General features: G+C 39.7%; 1 protein-coding gene across 1 annotated transcript in view; it reads right to left on the reverse strand.

Annotated features, from left to right (window-relative positions):
• znf609a (zinc finger protein 609a) overlaps positions 1 to 7,506 on the reverse strand; it is an 86,483-nt gene extending 78,977 nt beyond the window's left edge. The window contains exon 1 of the mRNA XM_043227681.1: positions 7,059 to 7,506. The gene's annotated coding sequence lies outside the window, so the exon portion shown is untranslated. The remainder of the gene's footprint in view (positions 1 to 7,058) is intronic.
• Positions 7,507 to 18,469: the final 10,963 nt, after the last annotated feature.

Raw genomic sequence — 18,469 nt, forward strand, 5'->3', positions numbered from 1 at the left:
GTGGGAATAACTATAACGTGACGCCGCGTCCCGGCGCTACGACCAATAAACTAAAACGCATTACAAACGAGTAGGGACATGATTACTGATTATCACATTAGCGTCGAACTGTTCTGGAACAGTGTTGTAAACGCAAGCGTCTCCAGAAAATGGCGCCCGCAGCAACACTACAGACTAATAACAGCTCCGCCTTCTTACACCGGGTAAACATTTGGGCGGAGTTACTCTGTGACAAAGAGAAGTGGGGGTGTGTTTAAGACGTTTTAAAGGGGTGTGGTCAAGAATCTCTCTTTGGTTTCGAGACTCTATGGATCTCATCTAAACAAGAGAACGCTTAAAATCGCATCGTACAAACGTTTTTATTCAAACCAAAGTAGCACTGATTTAAAATTATTCTCTTAAATGCATCTAAATGTTTCTAAAGACTAAGATTTTTATCTTCAAAAATATCCAAAACATCACGACCCAGAAGTCCTTCAATCTCTCTTTTTAACAAATCCCATAATGGCTTCCTTTCGTTGTTCCTGGAGATGATTTCTCTCGCAAGTCACTCGCCGCTAATCTATCTTTCAGGTTTCTTCAAACAAACAGCGCTTTTAGCCTCCGAACAGCGGCGAGGTCTGAACGAGGATGAAAAGGCAGCAGAAAAATCCCACTACCTGACATGTTTTGACATCTCGTGAATGCAGACGCAGTCATCTGTCACAGCGCTGGAAACCTCTGACAAACACACCCGCTGTCTACCGGCTAAATATTCCTGCACTTAGCAGGTGGCAGGTGCTCATTTCACATCTTGATTGCTTGACGGGCGTCACGTCGTCACACTATCTAGCGATTATGAACAGTGCACAAGGCACCAACGCTCGTTTAGGCGACAAACTTCAAATAAACGCTCAATAAAGACGAACGCCATCAAGTCGGCCTCAACTAGCATTAGACTAGCGCTAGCGCCGTGCAGAAATAATGGTGTAATTAAATAAAGACGGAGCTGCCGCTGATGTTAGCGCGTCTCAGGTCCCACACATTCACAGCCCTGATTTTAGCACATTAACAGAAGCACATCTGCCTGCAACTCGATATCTGCAACTGACGGAGGTACAACGAAAACAAACACGCAAGGACACAAATTAGCACCATCTGCAAACGACAAGGAGACGAAACATCACGCCATGCAAATTAAACGTGGCAAATGATAATGAAGCTAGCTCTGGACAACGCCAAGGCGGAGATCTACTGCCATTTGAATGTAGCACGCTCGAGAAATTGCTGTATAAAAAACAAAGTACGTACTAAATAATTATTGGAGCCTGGATTATTTTTTTGGCGGAACGACAAGCTATAAAATTTAATTTTAAGAATATCTGTTTACATAATCGACACGTAGAACTAAAATACAAGAAAGCTTAAGTAGCTGAGCTAAACATAACGCCGTCTGTTCAAACATATACATGCAACTTTAAAAAGGAGGTTTAGCAAGAACTCAAAAGCTTCATAAAAGACCCAGCGATGCATTAAAGCTTCAACATTAATCTTAGCAGCTGACTCAGGCTTTACAAGACTAAGAAAAAAACGTTTGTGGGAGTACCAAGAAAATGGCAGCAAAGAAAACGCACAACTGTACCTAAAAATACAAAACCCTGTGTCGGAATATTTAAGTGAAAGTCGATCTTAACATTTAAAGGTAAGCAGCCTCAGCAGATTTGAACGTTTTCTTTACGTTTACACAGAAATTTAAATGTATTCAAGGCAACCCGTCAAAATAAAAGTTCGGTTTAGACATTGTTCCACAAATATATTGCTATTATTTAGAATAATATAATTGATAAGCTACTAAAAATTAATTAATTCAAATTTAAAATCTTTATTTATAAAAAAATATTAAATGTGTTTGAATTTCATTAATTACAAAGACAAATTAAATTTGGGTGAAACTTGTTTTTCATACTTTTATTACTCGTGGAAAAACTTGAAACATGACTTCAGCAGTAAAGAATGACATTGACTTTTGTACGTTTTATTTTTGTTTAAAAACTCTTCGTTTTTAACTTTTTTGTGCGTGTGTGTTTTCTCTGGTACCGAGAACCGTGGATGTTCACCGCTATCGATACCGAATACCGTAATTTAGGTGCCGTGACAACCATATCTCAGACTGGCCGAAAACAATCCCTCTCGTTCGCTAGAAGACAGAAGCACAAAACACGGCCCCCAGCAGCGAGCCGAAGACGAGGCCGTAACTCCGGCGCTTTATGAGGGCTGTAAAATCCTGAACGGCTTCCCGCTCTGAAGTGTATGTGAGGACTCGTACCGCGCCCCTGTCATTCAACACGCTCCGCTCCGGGCCCGATGAGCAAAGCGTTCATCTTTCACTGCGCTAGAATCCACTTGGGCTCCGGCCAAATGGCAGCACGATAACAAAATGTCAGAGCGAGGGAGAGAGTGACTTAGCAGACGTTATCCTGAGCTCACCTCGCCGCGCTCGCCGCAGGAATAGAAATCCCCAGCAAGCCATTTATCTCCAGGAGGCTTTGTTGTGGATCAGGACAACTCCGACCGCAACGGCACCTGATGCCAAAAAAGGCTTCTGCTGGATCCCGAACACGAACCCAGAGCAGGTTATCCATCCGCCCGCAGAACCATCAAACGGGTTTTACCCCAAATCAATTAAAAAAACTGGGTTAAATCACTGTCATACATGGCCTCCGGAGACAGACTTTAATAAGACGGCCAAATCGTCTGATTAATTGGCCTGGCTGGCGTGTTGGTATTCTAGTAGGTCTAGTATCTGAATGGTTCTTGCTCTAGTGCTCCACATTGGCATAAATGCAACAAACGGATAAATGTAAACGAGCATTAATTAGTATTTGCAATACTACGAGTAATAAGTAAAATTTTTAAAAAATAAAATAGTCATTGACAGTGTTGCTGAAGTTATAACGATGTTAGTTATATACAACTGATATTATTACGATATTAGCATTCAGCGAACGACATCGTCTGTTTATTCGAAGAGCATGCTCGCCTTTCGCTTCGATTTCTCGAGGATGGATTCTGATTGGTTGTCAATATCTGTATCATTCATCAGCAGGGAAAAAAGCGTTCTTATACCAATGATATTGTTATAGTTGTGGTGTGTATTCTGCTAATCTTTAATATTGAGAACGGTTCTAAAAACTGTATTTTTAGCGTTGTCTTTACAGAACAGGGCTTCGTCTCTAAAATACTACACTGCCCTCTAAAACAAGGAACAGAGTTACTTTTTACGGAAAGCAGACCAGTTGTTTGCCTTTAGTATAAATAAAGAGTTTTATTTTTGGCAAAAATGCAATGCAAAAAATGTAAATGCACAAAAGGCAAACTAATAAAGTCATTAGCCCACTGTGACTTGCGAATGCGATTTTAGACTTGTGATATAATTCTGAAAAATAAAGCAAGATTTAAACCCAAAGGTCAAGAATGCGATTATGACTATTTCTGGTAATTGCGAGTTTATGTCACACTTTTCTGACATAAGTCACAATTACTTTTTCCATTTTTTTTTTAATTCAATTGAAATAAATGAAGTACTATTGCCGGGTTGCGTCACATTCTGAGTTTTCATTGATTTTGAGGAACGCTGAATCCGTTTTGCTCAAGTGTAATATAAAAGCAACATACATGATTGTGTAATTCTCCTTATTAGTAGTGCATTACCTCCAAACCTGGCCTCGGATGTAATCGACCTGCGTTAGTAGCTGAAGAAACATTTCGCTGCATTGAGATATTTTAAGTCTCTACGTTGGTGGAGGTTTAGGTCGTAAAAAAACGAAGCCGCAGCCCAAAATCAATTCAAAATTGAGCTTCTGAGATGAAGTTAATAAAACTGAACCAATAAAAGACTCTACGGTTCAATAACTAATTACGTTTATTTTATAATAATAAACCATTTTCACAATGTCAATAATCTGAAAACGGCTAAACGAAAGAGCCCGGCGACTCAACGTAGAATGATTCACATTAACGCATCTAAGAGAAATCCAGTCAAGTCTTGAATAAAGGCAGGTTATAAAGCTCAGATTTCAGGTGCTTTACAAAGCTAGAAGCAAACCAGGTAAACCAGGTAACATAACCTCTAGTCAAACGACGCACTGCGTTGCAATGGGGAACTAAGATGAAAATAACTTGAGCAACGCGCAAAAATCATGCGCTTCTGCATGACTCGCGAAGAGAACCATAAACCCCTAAAAACGTGCCAAAAAGTCAGGTACTTTCCAAACGCGCTTTTCAGAAACCCGACTCTCATTACCAGAACTGCAAAGGTTTTTGACAGCGAAGCAAAACGAATCCGCTCGCTCAAACATTAGCACTTTCGCTCCGCGCTGCAAGCTTTCTGGGTTTGTTTTTACACGCCCCCTACCTCGCAAGAAAACACCGAATATCGCATTTTCTGCACGTGCATTGACGAGATGTACCTGTCCGAGCGCACCGGCCAATCAGCATCCAGGGCTGAAACTATCCGTGAAGAACATTTACAGACTTGGAGCACCGGCAGAACATCAGACCGTCTTTGGCAGTGCGCTGCGATATTTTGGCAGAAACGGTTGTTTTGCACTTAATAGAAACAGGAGCTGCCAAATGTCAAGAGACAGCAATTTGCGCGAATTGAACTTGATGATGTTACATTAGTCGTAATGACTCCGAGTCTTTGAACCTGCGGAAAAGCACCTCGGACCACTCCGTCGACGCCAGGAGCGCTGGCAGACCTTGAATTATTAAGGCAAAGCGTAAATGTTCATGGCTCTGCTGCACGTGGGGCTGAATTTCTGATCATGTAACGTTTCAACGGTTTTTTCCGCAGAGATTTCGAGAGGACTTGTGAGGTTTGACAGCAGGAATGAGGGAAGACACTCGAGGGAGGATTCTGTCCTTCAGCAAACTAAACGGGACACAATAATTACTGCGGTAGGATGACAAACTGACACCAAAACAAATCAAGCTGCTGTTCTTTCCTGATAAATGACCCTCGCTCTGCCGCTGCCGAAAACAACGGTTTTGATCCGTCGGCGTGTGCGTGCGTGTTTTCTGTGTTCACTAAACAAAAGACAATTCTGCCATTATTTACGCAAACAAAACATATGACTTTTCTGAGAAATTCAGAATAATGCACTTCTTTTTTCAGTTCCGGAAGTAAAAATCCCATTCATTTTCTCCATAAAACGCCTTTAGCAGTGACTTATAAACCATTAAAGACTGTGAGCTACAAGGTTCTTAATCAATGGTATAGGTTTCCATTAAAGCCATCAGCCAACAATAGTTCAACGTTATTTTTTTTTTTTTTAATAATCGTGTTTAACGTTATTGTTTGTAATGAAAAGCTATGTTAACTATGATTTTGCAAAGAAATATCCATCCAGAGACGAGCAATCACACCAAAACCACCACCTTCCAGGAAGGACTGAATATAAATGCACCCAATATAAATGCATTTTTTTGCACTTCACGTAAATACTTAACATAGATTTGATTTAATTTCTGTGCACTCCCTTTTCTCTAGCTCACAGCCTTGCAACTTGGTCTTTTTTGTCCGATTTGGATTGCAACCCTTTAAAGAAGACTTTATTAAAATCACTAGGGGAAAAATACTTCCAGAACCAAGGCAGCTGCGAAAAAGAAAAAATGGAAAACGCTGCTGTGCTCCATAGGCACCGGAGATTTCGGAAAATGATATAAAACACCTTAAGAGTATTGAAAGCTTCATAACAGCTGTCTGTATGAGCTGTGCGACAGTGAAGCCCCGCGCCAGCAACACCAAGGTCACGGGTTCAAATCCCAGAGAATGCACGAACCGATAAAATGAGTGCAAACGTTAACGTTATATAATATGCACCACATTTCACATCCGAAATATTATAGCCAAAAGTTCCTCATGCGTATGACTTCACAGTACTTGGGGCGTGTAGTGCTTTTTCAACATTTTGCCATTTTGGAGGCTGAAAGCAAAAATGTTCCACTTTTTGTGATCGTGTGAAGCCGTGGTCGCCTCGACAGATTTTAGTGCATTCAACAAATATTGCAGCAAAAAATACATTCGTTTGCTACAACTGAATTGCTTTAAACAAACCAAACTCCAGATATCAGCCACTAATGATTATACCAAGGTGGTGCCTTCCCTCTAAAAAAATAGGTTGCACCATAGTACAGTTACGGTATCATCATTTTGTTATTTATATGGTACTAAAATGTATGTATGCTGGTGTTTTAAAGCGATTCTCCAAGAATACCATGGTATTACCACAGTACGTGTCCTACCTCACTTCATAACTCCCATAAACATGCACTGCTGCAGTTCAAATGTACTTCATGAATACCACTGCATGAACATTTTACTTTCAGAAATACAGTGTGTGTGTGTGTGTGTGTGAGAATCTTGTGTCTTTCTGTTCACACACACACACACGTTGTTTAGCCGCTTTAGCTTTTGTAAGCACGAGTTCATCACACACACACACTCGACTAACTGATTAAACCGCCACACAAATCAAGCCCAACAGATCAATCACGACAAATAAAACACAAACATCACCTCCGTGGCTGTCAAATATGATTATTATTCCGCTAAAAAAAACACTAGCGGCGCGCTAGCAGCGCTAACGGCGGATATGACAAAGAGCAGTACGTTAGCGTTAGCATTAGCATTCGGACTGATTTACTTGTAGACATATCGGAGCAAAACAATTACAAGTATCCGAATAATACACGTTTTTGACACACAAAACATCCACGGCACGTCTGAGACACGCTGAAATAGCCCAAAGACCCAAATCCGGCGAAACGCACACGAACCACGGAGAACGTTGAAAACAAAACGTATTTACGCGCCGATAACCGTTTCGACGAACACGATAAAATAAATCACGGTCTTGGTTCATTGCTGTGACATTTCAGGCATGCAAACACGGGATAAAGCCATGAGGTCAATGCGGTGCTAATCCTGACGGCTAAAGCTAGAGAAGCAAATGAGTGGCAGCACAAAAAACATTCCTGCACAAAACATATTAAACGTAATAAACGTGCGCGCTCACCCCCCAGAGGATCCAGCTCGATCTAGATGCATCCCATAGAGCCCAAAAACAACAAAAATACCCCTCCAAGGAAATGTGCTGGGGTTACACACACACTCATACACACACATAGACCCATGCACACACATGCACGCGCGCGCACGCACACACACACACACGCACAGATCCAAAGACAGGCCGGTTTCACTGGACCGCAGCCATCGGAACAGTTCAGATCCACTCCAGGTCCACGACAACCAGCGGGAAAAGCAGCTGGAAACGCGACATTTCGCCGAAATGCAGCGAGCGCCCTCAACGCGATAGATTCCCAGCGATACGTCCCAAACACACGCAGAGAGAATCAGCTGCAGTCGCGCAGTCCTTCGCTTTGCTTCCACTGGAGCTCTAATGGCTCTTTACGCTTGTTTGCATCTCTCACCGCGAGACATTGAAGCAATGCAACCCAACATGAGCTCATTCAGAGCCCGGATGCGCGAATCCACCCGGAGCGGATCGCATGAATCGGAAGGAAAAACCCGCACTGGAAGCAGAGCTCTGGAGTGAGACGCACTGGGGAAGTTCAAACGCTAATATGCTCCATGCAACAGCGGCTTAAACTTAATACTGACGAATTACTCGTTAAAGACACAGCAAATCTTCATGCATTCTTTTGTTTACCGACGTATGAAAGTTCAGTCATTAAACACACACAAATGCAGTACAGCAGACAACATGGAGTGAATCAAGAAGCATTGTTTTGGTTTTATGACAACTTTAATGAAAGGTTTTCATCCACTTCAAAATATATATAATAATAATAACAATATATACATACAGTCAAGTACGAAATTATTCACACCCCTGGCTTAAAGTTGCTTTTATTCAATCAGCAAGTTTTTTTTGACCGAAAATGATTTCCCAAAAGATAATAAGACGGTGCACGAGAGTCATTATTGTGGGGGAAAAAAGTATTAGTCGTCTTGCATTTACATTTGAACAAAAAGTGGCATGTTCAAAAGTATTCACACCCTTTGCGAACGGCCACAGTCTATGGGAGAATCCAAAGTTTTATTCCCTTCCAAACAGTCCGAGCTGCTGTAAAGCATCCTCATTAACCTTATTCTTTGGGAGCAGCTGTTTTAATCTCTCTGCTGTTGGTTTGTGGGTAAGACAAAGGAGCTCACCGAGGACTGGAAAGGGCTATAAGACCATATCTAAATGTTTTGAAGTCTGAGTGGCTACAGTGCAAAGTATTATTTAAAGACACAAGACGTTTCGCGCTGTGAAACATCTCAGAGGATTGTGAGAGAGGTAAAAAACTATCCAAGGGTTCACCACCGAGGCCATCCTGATCAATCTGGGCTCTGCTGGTGGCAACATCTCAGGGCAGACAGACCGAGAAGGACACCGCTTCTCCAGATAAGCCACACAAAAGCTCATTTGGACAAAGGAGAAGACTTGTCTTCTGATTTATGATCAGATGAAACAAAAATGTAATTTTTTGGCCACAATGATTTTAGCCTTCGTTTGGCGTAAAAAAAAGTAGCCTTCAACCCTGAGAACACCATCTCCACCGTCAAACATGGTGGTGGGAACCTAATGTTTTGGGGGTTTTTTCAGCCGATGGACCGGGGTGATGGCAAGGAGACCCTCCATCCTGAAAGAGTTGGAGCTCATCACTAAAGATGAATGGGCACAATGACCGGCAGAGACATGCAAGGAGCTGCTCAGCGATTCTAAGAAGCGTGGGATTGCTGTAATAGCCAATAAAGGCTTTTCTATTGATTTACTGAGAAGGGTATGAATAATTTTGACCACTTTTTGTTGTTCAAATGTAAATAAAAGATGAGTGATAATTTTTGTGCATGTATATATATATATATATATATATATATATATATATAATTGTATATAAAAGATCATAAAAATGTCTATCTATATAACTATACATATATATATATATTTAGAATTTTTACAATTGCATAATTATGCATATTTTAGAGTTATTGCATCCTTACATCCTTACTGTCACAAACACAAGCCAAAAAAAATCACAAACAGGAAAATACCAACATATAGAAGTTACTCAACAGGTTATTCATTAAAAGATAAAAAATAACAAATATAAATGTCAGAAAATTGTTTAAAGGAATTATACATCACACAAATCTCCCATACAGGTGTTCATTTTAATATTCTTTTTTTATTTATGTATGTTTTTGCTCCACAAAAGAAAATACAGACCTAAAAATATAGGTCATTGAAAAAATCAATTAAAAGTATGAACGTATATTTAATTAAACGTTATTTAATGCGTATAGGAAAAAAGAACAGCGTATATTTTCTCTGTACCAGAGTATTTCTTATTTATTAAACTGTTGGCACAAAAGTATAGACAGGAAATAATTAACATGCACTTTTCTTTTCATTTCGCATTTTTCGAGATTTTCGTTCATGGCGACTAAGTCTGAAGAACCAAGCATCCGGTCTGGTTTATATCAGCAGCAGCGCTTTTATTACTCCCAACAGACGCTGTGATTTTATATATCTCTTTCATCGATAACCTCGCGCTGCATAACTGTGAAGCCAGATGTCATCTCTGATGTCTGTCATCCAGCAGCAGGAGCACAGAAAGCACGACTACAAGCGTTGTGACAAGCAGACTTGACATTGTGTTTGTCATAGAACACGCAATGATAATCTCCTCTGTTTACTCTGCGCTCCGAGGTGACGGGAAAATTGAGGCATTCCAAGCCAGTTGCCCAGGCAACCAGGATATGATAATGTTGCTCTGAGAGAGAGAGAGAGAGAGAGAGAGAGAGAGAGAGAGAGAGAGAGAATGGAGTGCTGTTGTGTTCAGGGACAGAGCAGCCGGGGGAAGTGAATTAATGGGATAATTTTCACACTGTGAGGGTGGCAATCGTCCTGCTCCTTCATCTTCTCCTGGCCAACACATCCAACCTTCACGAACACCAGCCGCCTCCATTTTACACCCATAGATCTCGGGAGGGAATATTTCGACGTGAAATGTGAATGATGATGCTGAAATGATCATAATTACATCATCTCTGTATGGAGACTCTGTTTGAAGAGACTAGATGTTATACATAAATATAAACAAATTGGAACAGCAACAATGGTCATAATCCATCCATCCATTTATGCATCTATCTATCATCCATCTTATATCTATCCATCCATCAATCTTCTATCCATCTATCTATCTATGTTACATCTATCTATCCATTTATCAAACTTACAAATATCTTTTTATCCATCTATCTTACATCCATCCATCCATCCACCCATTCATCATCCATCAATCATCCATCCATCAACAATCATCCATCTATCTACCCATCTATCATCAATAGTCAACCTATCTGCCATCCATCATCCATCTATCCATCCATCTTCTATCCATCCATCAATCTTCTATCCATTTATCATCTATCTAACCATTTATCCATTTATCAAACTTACAAATATCTTTTTATCCATCTATCTTACATCCATCCATCCACCCATCCATCATCAATCTATCGTCAATCAATCATCCATCCATCCATCCATCCATCCATCCATCCATCCATCATGTACCCTCCATCCATCCATCAACAATCATCCATCTATCCACCCACCCATCATCCATTTATCCATCTATCCATCCATCTATCATCAATAATCCATATATCTTCCATCCATCATCCATTTATCCATCCATTTTCTATCCATCCATCAATCTTCTATCCATTTATCATCTATCTAACCATTTATCCATTTATCAAACTTACAAATATCTTTTTATCCATCTTTTTATTCATTTTATCTATCTTCCATCCATCCATCCATCCATCCATCCATCCATCCATCATCATCAATCTATCATCAATCAATTATCCATCCATCCATCCATCATGTACCCTCCATCCATCCATCATCCATTTGTCCATCTATCATCCATCATCAATAATCCATATATCTTCCATCCATCATCCATCCATCCATCATCCATCCATCCATCCATCTATCCATCCTATATCTATCCATCCATTTATCCATCAATCATCTATCTATCATTCATCCATCATCCATCTATCCAACAAAGAGATAAAGAAACAATTTTATTATGTTTTATGTCGAGATTACGAAAACAAATTAATTCTGACAACTAGAAACCAGCGAGATCGCAGAAATGATCTTGATAATGAAAACGTCGACTTTTGAAAATGAGGTAAAAAAAATGGCTGACTCTGACAGTCAGAAGAGAGATCAATGCGATACTATTTGAAAATCTATATAAAGTATATATATAATACAAAATATAGTGTTACAGGCCTACTTACATTAAAAAAACGTATATATTAAAAACAGTCGTACTTAAAAGGTCCATTAACACATCAATTAAAAAATGGCCTCCGGTCTTCTTTCCGTTAGCATTAGCCATTACGCTTTTTTGGCTAAAGGTTGCAGGCTCGCCTTCTAGAGGCTCTGATACGAGCCGAAAATCAAATCAATCACGTGTTAATAAAGCAGCGCTGCGTTCTCCCCCTGCCTTCCCCGCGCTGCGTTTTTTAATCAATCCATAATTGTCACGGCCAGGCAAAATAAATTTACATTCTCATTTCTGTTTGCCGTGGTCAGCGCGCTGTTTGCCACGCTAATTAATGAGTAATTGCGGTGAGACGTGGGAGGAAGCAGCGAGAGGTTGGTGTGGGGGTGGAGGGGAAGCTAATGAGGTGAGACAAAGGGGTAAAACACGGCCTTGATTTCTTCCTGTGTTCTCTGCCATCTGTGAAGCATTATGATGGTAAACCGGCGCTCCCTCGCGCGGCGATGCCGTACAGATGTGGCATTGTTCCGCTCCTCCGCGGCCTAATTTGACGCCGAACGGCAACAAAAGGACACATCCGTGGGTTCTGGCGCGCCGAACGCGAAACGCGGGGAGAGAATCAAAGGCATGCTTTGACAGACCTCAAATTACCTACAAATTATACAGAATGAAAGCGGCACTCAACCCCCGTGGCAGGTTACGCGGCGCAGACAGGTGCACCGGCGCAGCACCTCATGCTGAATACACAAATTAACTGAAGCATATGCGCATGGAAGCAATGCGTTTCAATTAAAATGCGCATATTGCAAATGTTGAGGATGCAGAAACGTCCCTGGGTGCGCTTTTTAGCGAGACACGGAATACGTACCAATAAGCACATATCACCGCAGTTTACCAAAGAAACGAACACTAGAGGCAGTAAAACACTTTTTATTCCTTTTTACATATCATGTGACTTCGAAACAATATTAACATGGAGTACAGAGATGTTATTGATGTCTGCTTCAATCCTGTGTAACTATGCTTCGACAAAACAGTTCAAATCTGTGTAAAAGTAGGTTAAAATGACAAGGTTGCATCGTCAAATGTGTTTTTAGGTGAGTTTCGTATTTGTTAACACTATCAGGTAGGTTTAGGGTTGGATTCGGTGTAGGGTATATTTCCAACATGATAGAGCATTAACTTTTAGCGGCAGTCCCTGGATATTTAACGTAATAAAAACACAGCAATATGTACCTATATCAACGTAATAAAAATGTGCCAGGGGCTCACGTATTGAAGCTGTGTTTTAAGCGCACAGAGGTACGTATTTTTGCATTAAACCAGGTAATATTACTAGGGAAGTTGGATAAACGTTAATAAGTTAACTCAATTGTAAAGTGTTACAAGAAAATGCTATTTCAGTTTTTCCAACTCATCTTTGTCCAGCTAATGTTTTGTAAATTGTTTATGAAATTTACCAGCAGTTTGAGACTAAAAAAATAGTTTGTTCTTTTTCTGTGACTTTTGGCGTTACGGAAAAGTTGACCCGAAGCAAAAATGAAAGATTTTAGAAAGAATGAATCTCTTGCTTAGCGATGGGTGCACCGCAGTGAATGGGTGCCGTCAGAATAAAAGGGCCACACCACTCCAGTCTATCAGTAAATGTCTTGAGAAGAGAAAAGCTTTGCGTTTATGAGAAACAAGTCCATCAGGACATTTTAACGTCAAAGTCCTCTATCCGTAATATCGCTTTTCTCCACTGATAGTCATCTTGTCTGAATCAGGGGAGAAATCTGCACAGATCAAGATAAATACAGGTAATAAAAAACATCCTAAAACAACAAATATGTTTGTGGATTCTGATGTGAAAGACAGCAGGAGATAGGCTTTTCCATTGGAACAAGCGTTATCATGGATTACGGAGGTATTTTAGTTAGTAATATTGTTTAAAGTTAAAAACATGCAGCTCTTCAAGACATTAACAAGTTGTTAACTGATGGGCCGCAGCGGTGTGGGTTTTATCAGCTGTTCGGACGCTCTTTCTGACGGCACCCATTCGCATCCATTGGCGAGCGAGACATTTCTACGCCGCTCCAAATCTGTTGACAAACCCCACGACAAAACAAACCAATTTGCATCTTGGTTAGCCTGAAGGTGAGGACATTTCCACCAAATTTTAATTTTACATTTTACTTGTATGTGTTTGTAAAATGTGCACAATTCGCCGGTATTAAATAACTAACGTTCAGTCCTGTTATTACAAGGCCTTCGTAGGTGCATGTGAGCACGGTGTTCAGTAACAGCGAGTGTAACCCGGTCGAGTCTCTGAACATTCATCATAGTTTGCTTAATCCCTGCAATAAATGTCTACGGAGGCCTGCGGGGAAACACATGTAAATGATGAGGTCGAGGGCTTCTTCTTTAACCCTGCGTACGAAGGCTCGTGAAATAGGGGCCATGTGGCCTTTTTAACTCTAAGATGAGAAGAAACTCTGATTTATTCACCTGACCTTAATGCAGTGCATCAGCAGGGCTCCGGAGGTAAAAATGTCAATCAAAAGCTCCGTGGAGAGAGAAATTGATTTTAAGCGATCATTTTTTCACAACCAAGGTTGTGAAACGATGCTGTATTCTGCAAAAGTCGGTGTCGTTTCAAAATTCACTTTTGAGAAAATGTGACGCAACACCACATTGCTTATTAATATCTGGCATCTGGACAGTAAAACTAACAGCAGTTTGTGTTTTGCTGAATAACGTGAGATAAATGGCTAATTAAAAAATACAACATTCATCACAAAAATGTAAATGCACAAACACATATGCACACATAATAATATTAATAATTCAAAAGTTAGGTAAAGTTCTCTAAATGTGAAATTTGACAGTGTTTAAAAAAATAAATGTCAGCTTAATAGAAAGTAAATATTTCTAAGCAATGTTCTACATAATTCTATAATAGTATATCCATATACATGTTTTTATTTATTTTTCAACGTTGAAAAAATCCTATAATATATTTATATATATATATATATATATATATATATATATATATATATATATATATATATATATATATATAAAACATAATTTAAGAAATATTTGAAAACCAATGGAAATAAAAACAACAATATGGTAGTTTTTTTTTTTTTATTCCACATTTGATCATTTTTTACTACTAGAGTGTATATTAACATTCAAATCTTTGTATATTTTTATTTTGATGCATTCATTTTTATGTTACACAGTTTTGAATTTTTGTCATTTTTACTTATTTTTAAAACACGTCTATGTTGCTTTGGACTAGCTGCAAGAAAATTCATTTTTTATGATGATTGTCTTTTATATCTGATAAAGTTAATTATATTTCAGTATTTAATTTTGCTGGCTTGGTCTCAGCATCTTCGCCTCATTTCGACTCTTTATTAAAAATGTTTTTTAAAAGCCTGTAAAAGAAAATATATTAATTGCCCTTTCGGAACTGCTGAAAAAGCCACTGATGAAAATAAGAGAGCAGAAAGCAGTTCTCTTTCCCAGAACTAAACCATTATATATATATATATATATATATATATATATATATATATATATATATATATATATATATATATATATATATGCAATGAAACGATCAAAACCTGATGCAGAAGGAAGGTTGAATGCTTGAAGGAAGCCTGTAATGAATAGAGATAGATCCCTGGGTTCTGGTGTGGAGATCCGCTGAAAGTGCTGACGGACGGAGTCGAGTCGTCATCCTGACAGAGAGCAGAGTAAGGGAAAACACAGACGCATGCAGCTCACACACACCGGGCGTAAGACCAGCACACCCGGAGATTGGTGAAGGTAGAAAGAAACCATGTTTCCAAAGGGTTCGTTCAATTAAAATGATTTGGGGTACCGATGCTAAACTATAATCAGCATGAAGATACTCAAATAATGGGTAAGAGGGGAATTGTTTTTCTATCGCTGGGTAAAATACGGACAGAACCGGCGATTGAGTCGATTGGGTTAATATTTAACCCAGCGGCTGGGTCAAAACAACAGCATTTAACCCAGCATTGTTTAGACTGAAGGGAGCGCACTGCTGAGAAATGAGCATTGTGCCGGCTAAATATTTGCTTGGTTTTGTCTGAAGCTCAGCTGAATTTGCTCTGCATCATTAGACGTGACATTACGGCGCGCTGGACGGCAGTCGGAGAGCAGTTTCCTTTGGAGGTGCAAGTCGTTGACTGACTGGGCGGCAGTGCAGCTGTTTTTGGGTTTGGACACGGTTTGAGTCATTAAATGCGTGTAGAGAGATGAGCCTAACACACACACACACACACACACACACACACACACACACACACACACTCATCCTCCCCAGCTGTGTGGAGCTTGTCAGATATCACAGAAAACCCAGTGCCCAGAGGCCCCAGACGTTCAAAAGTTCACATACTAACCTTGAATACCAATCACACACACACACACACACACACACACACACACACACACACACACACACACACACACACACACACTAAACAACCACACCACATCTGACCAAAACAAGAATACGCTCTGCTGTGTGTGTGTGTGTGTGTGTGTGTGTGTGTGCGAATATTATACATAAGATTCTGTTTTATTTTTTCCGCTCACCAAAGTTGCATTTATTTGATCAAAAATACGGTAAAGCTGTGAAATATTACTGCGCTCAAATGTGACCGTGGAGCATTGTTACTGGTTCGGAAATCATATGCTGATTTGCTGCTCAACAAACATTTCTGGTTTATTATCGAAAACGGTTGCGTTGCCCGATATTTTATATAACCGCGATTTCAGTTTTTCAGAATTCAAAACAACATGTATTCGAATATAATGATCGTTTCAACATCATAAATGCCATTAGCGTGAGTTTAGATCTATTCAATGCTTCCTGGCCGAATGAACATATTAATTTCTCTCCAAAAAAAACGCCGTTTCCAATTTGATTCTAAGGCCTAGAAGTGACTCAAGAACAAACAAGCTTGACGCGAACTCGTGTTGAAGTGTGTTTGTTTCTTACGCTCAGTACACTTGCTCTCTGTTGAAGACAATGGCGTCTTGTTTTCAACTCCGGCGCGCCGCGGCCTTGACGAACCGACGTGACAGGTATATAACCGAAGTCTGGCGTCCCTTCGCGAAGAGCAGCGAGATAAGAGAGACGCGGAGCGGGCCAGACGTCCCCTTTGAAGCTGTTGATATTAGCACATCAAACGGAAAATGCTTTGCCGCTGCTTTTTCACAATCGGAATATAAAATAAAACCTTCAGCAGAGTTCAAACCAAAACACTCGAGATAGCCGGCGACAAATCCCCTAGTCCCCGCTTCTCTTTATCGCTCTCGCTCTCACACACACACACACACACACACTGAATTTCCACATCTTTAATGTTCTCAGAGGGAGGTGAAGATGTCTTTGGGGTGTTTTCTTTACCTCGGGAGCGCGAGGCACTTCCTGTCGCGGCGCTCGGGTGACATTTTGGCCGCGCGTCGCCGAGGAGAACCAGTAATCAGGGTTGCCAGGTTTCACAACAAAATTGCGCCTCGAAACTAGGCCAAAACCAAACCCAGTCGCGTTTCGAGGTGGATAGCTACACGTTTAATGGAGGGGTTGAAATGCTGCAATTTGCAGTTACGATCTTAAAATGAATAAATATCATGCTTTTGGGGTCGCGACCCGACGAAATGAAACACAACCCGCGTTACCAAAGTAGAACGCGAACACCGCCGCATGGAGGCTGCGGTCGTATAAATTAGGCCCACTTTTACAAATTGTAGGCCGTTATCGATTTCAGATTACAGATAATTTAGTGTTTTTACCAAGGCTGCAAGTTTAACGCCTTAACTTGATTAGTTACGAAATAATAACGGCACTAAATTAATAACTTACATTTCATACATTTGACTTTTGACAAATGTAACGCAGGATAACGACTCCACGAATGAATTTATGACCTAAAATGTAAGATATTGATGCATTAAATGGCCCTTTATGAGTTTTTGCTTCAATATGATAACACATATACGGGGGGAGTGCTGATTTTGTCCCAAATATTTCAAGTTGATGCGTTGTATTTCAACGAATTCCGTTTAAAGGCACTGCGCAATTTTTGCGCACCTGGCAACACAGGTCGTTTCGTTCCTGAAGGAATCTGCATTTCGAACGAATTCGTTAATAGCATTATAAAAACACTGCTGGTAGGTTTAGTTTCTTATTTAGAGTATAATTTAATTACAAAAAGGGAAATCCATAAAAATGTATTAGCAAAAATAATAATAGTAAATAGATTAAAAGGATGGTTCACCAAAAATGCCGTCACACTTACCCTCGTGTCGTTTTAAACCTTTCTTTTGTGGAAAACTAGCTATTTTGAAGACTGTTTTGGTGACCAGTGACTTTCATTATATGAACAAAAAAATCTAGATGTTTTTCAAACCAACGAAAGTTTACGGTAGGTTGCTGTAGCCTATACGTTACAGTGTAATACATTTTATTTTGAACCAAATTCAATATTTCTTTCTACAAAGCTAAAAGTTTCCCATACATCAACTAAAAACCCTGTAGTGTATTTTGGGACAGATTCAATTAGGATTTTGTGGTTTAAAGCCACAAGGCGACCAATAAACACCAACAGGCATCATTACCGTTTCCATTAAAACAAGTACAGTTTACATTATAGCCAATAAAACAATGAACAGTTACGTGATGATACCTTTTTTTTCAGTATTGTAAATTGCATGACAAAAATTGCATTCATTAATGTAATCTGTTACATTGCACATTTTAGGTAATGTAATCAGACTACTATTTAAAAAAAATTACTTTTAGATTACTTTTGACCTAATCGCATTGATTTAAACAGCATACTCTCGTACCACGCTGACACAAAAATACGCACAAAATATATTCCATTTATTGTTTCAAACAACATGAAGTGCAGTAAAAATGACATAACGCCGAGGTTACTGAGGACGTGCTGGGAGTGTAATAAAAAGCGAATAACGAAATCATAAAAAGAGCTAGACTATATCATAAAGAAAAGAAGAATTAGGGAATAATTTATTGTCATTGCGTGAATAATATGTAATCATGTAA

The sequence above is a fragment of the Puntigrus tetrazona genome, chromosome 25, assembly GCF_018831695.1.
Source record: "Puntigrus tetrazona isolate hp1 chromosome 25, ASM1883169v1, whole genome shotgun sequence".
Taxonomy (NCBI): Eukaryota; Metazoa; Chordata; class Actinopteri; order Cypriniformes; family Cyprinidae; genus Puntigrus; species Puntigrus tetrazona.